General features: G+C 43.9%; 1 long non-coding RNA gene across 1 annotated transcript in view; it reads left to right on the top strand.

Annotated features, from left to right (window-relative positions):
• Nucleotides 1–2,838: 2,838 nt before the first annotated feature.
• The window catches only part of LOC103581528, a 1,117-nt gene continuing 881 nt past the window's right edge, over nt 2,839–3,074 (top strand). The window contains exon 1 of the long non-coding RNA XR_549674.1: nt 2,839–2,896. This is a non-coding gene — a long non-coding RNA (uncharacterized LOC103581528). The remainder of the gene's footprint in view (nt 2,897–3,074) is intronic.

Here is a 3,074-nt window from a genome sequence, read left to right as displayed (position 1 = left end):
TTTTTAGGTAAAATGTACAGAATAATGTATAGATTTGAAGTGTACTGTTCGACAGTGAGGCCTGAAATGGGAGATGGATTGGAGAAAGGTTTAAGAGGCAGATGGGATGGGAATTGGTGAATGTTTATTGATTTGGTTGGGGTGTCTAGCTGGTCTTGATGCTTAGCTTTGGCTTGGTAGGCAGGAAGGGAAGATTTCTCCAGATCTGATCAATACTTCTCTTGGTGATGTTTTTCTGCAGCCCCAAATCTTCCTTCTAGCTTATGGACACATTTTTAGCTGTTCATTTTCTCAGTCATTAGCAAATTATCCAGAATTCTTTAAAGGCCTTACCCCTTCTCCAAAAAGCAAAGGAGAAATCTAGACAGAAAGTAGACTGATCCATGGAGGAAAACCAATGTCATGCTTCTCATAAAATGTAATGATGTTGAAAGTGATTACTTTTTAAATTACTAGCACAGACAAGAGGCTACTCAGGATTGGTTTCTGGCAACTCCAGACCCTGAACTGTGTAGAGCCAAGAAACAAGCCCCTCTGTCCAGAACCAGTCCCACCTAATTCTACCTGGGAGGCCAAGGCCCTGCCGCCTCTCCAACCCTCTTCACTCCTTTTGCTTTATGGCCCAGCAACAGCAAACACTCTGGTTGCCTGCCCCTCCTGGCCTCATCACCACCCCATCCCCAGATCAAAGCCATGTTCAGACATGGCATCTGCCAGGAAGCCTTTCCTGATTCACTTCCCCATAGAAGGAATTGTGCCTCCGTGGACTAATGCTGTACCTCACAAATGCTTGTACAATGTGCTTACTCTTGTTAATTGGTTCCTTCTCTCCCTCTCCCCAGGACTGAACTTGAGAGCAAGGAGGATGCTTTTGTTTGTTTGTTTTTTAAACTCTGTTTTCAGCACAAGCCTGACTTACCCTAAGTACTCACTGAATGTTGAATGAATGAATGAAAGTATGTTTTGTAGTTTTATTTGTGTTTAGCCACAGCCATGCATGATGCTGGAGTACTGGCCTAAAGGTTCTGGCTAGGTTATAAGGGGAGAATGTCATGCTAATTTGTCAGATTTATCAACAACCAAACAAATGTGCGGAACTTGTATTTTCTTTCTTTTTTTTTTTTTTTAAAGATGACCGTTAAGGGGATCTTAACCCTTGACTTGGAATTGTCAGCACCACGCTCTCCCAAGTGAGCTAATCGGCCATCCCTATATAGTGATCTGAACCTGTAGCCTTGGTGTTATCAGCACCACACTCTCCCAAGTGAGCCATGGGCCGGCCCCCGAAACTTGCATTTTCATGTTGACTCGCATCCAAAGGTTCACCTTGAATGTTGTTGGGAAGGTCAATGGACGATTAAGATTGTAATTCAATTAACCCCTCTCTTTTGTTGTGTTCACTGCAGGTACTTTGTAAAAGCCCTGACACCAGCATTTTTGGTCTGTGTAAGATCCTCTCCTTTTTGCAAGAATTATCTCTGGGGGAGAAAGGTGCACCAGGTAAAGTGACTAAGGCAGGCTGTGGGAGCCAGGACCCCTGGATCTTCTTCCTCACCTTCCTCTGCCTGGACCCTAACACGCTTGAATCAGATGGATACACTTTTAAGGTCTAGCACTTTATTTCTGTCACCCTTGGGACAGTCCTTCCTTGCATCTTGGTGGGGAAGGAGCTGCTGACTTTCCTAAACTGCAGCTTCCCTGGTCAAGATACTGAGATCCAGCTGGTCTTCACTCTCCTCAATTGATACAAAACTTGGTGCCCTGGTCATGACTCCTTTGGACTCTTTCTCTGAAGGCACCATCTACTGTAGTTACCACAGCAACTGACCCAAGTAACTCACTGGCCTGTGGAGACTGACTGAGGATCCAGTGATGTGATTTTGAACCTTTGTGGAGTTAGATGTCTTAGAGAAGTTACCCCTCAAACCACATGTACACACTTAAACTATGCATTTACAGTAGTCCCCACTTATTTATGGTGGATACTTTCCGATATCCCCAGTGGATGCCTGAAACTGCGGATAGCACTGAACCCTATATACACTGTATGCAACAGTCGATTTGATAACTGAGATGGCTACTAAGTGACTAATGGCGGGTAGCATGNACAGCAACTGACCCAAGTAACTCACTGGCCTGTGGAGACTGACTGAGGATCCAGTGATGTGGTTTCAAACCTTTGTGGAGTTAGAGGTCTTAGAGAAGTTACCCCTCAAACCACATGTACACACTTAAACTATGCATTTACAGTAGTCCCCACTTATTTATGGTGGATACTTTCCAATATCCCCAGTGGATGCCTGAAACTGCAGATAGCACTGAACCCTATATACACGGTATGCAACAGTCGATTTGATAACTGAGATGGCTACTAAGTGACTAATGGCGGGTAGCATGTACAGCATGGATGCACTGGACAAAGGGATGATTCATGTCCCACACAGTGGTGTGAGATTTCATCATGCTACGCAGAACGACATGCCATTTAAGACTTATGAATTGTTTATTTCTGGAATATTCCATTTAATATTTTTGGACTACAGTTGACTATGGGTAACTGAAACCGAGGAAAGCAAAAGGAGGACTACTATAATTTCAAGGCTTTAAGGCCTCCAGTTATTTCATGAGCACAGAGGGGAGCTGTATGGGGTTACTGTAGATGTATTGGGGTGGAATGGGGCCAGGAAAGCCACATCCTGTTTCTTCATTTATAAAGATAATACAAACTGGGATCCTTGGTACCCCTGAAAAGTTTGCCAGTTTTCCTGATCTTCGTAGTATGGTGAACTGTGACAGATTTGGACAGTGGCCTCTGAGTTCCTCTGAATTTTTCACATTTTAGGATTTTGTGCCTTTTAAGCTGGCAAATCTTTTTACATGTTGGATCATTGTATAGGTTTTATTTTTGTCTGCAGCTATTTGTCCCCCCTTCCTAGAGGATTTTATATATCCATTCCTGTAGCCATGTGACCTCTTGCAGTGTCTACCCCATCTACCCCATCCTTGCTCCTGGTGCAGATAGACGTGAGCAGACATAACTTGCGCCATGTCCACATAGAAGCTTGAAGAGCCAT

This window comes from Galeopterus variegatus, unplaced genomic scaffold, assembly GCF_000696425.1.
Source record: "Galeopterus variegatus unplaced genomic scaffold, G_variegatus-3.0.2 Scaffold13259, whole genome shotgun sequence".
In the NCBI taxonomy this organism is placed as follows: Eukaryota; Metazoa; Chordata; class Mammalia; order Dermoptera; family Cynocephalidae; genus Galeopterus; species Galeopterus variegatus.
This window is presented reverse-complemented; position numbering and strand designations above follow the sequence as displayed.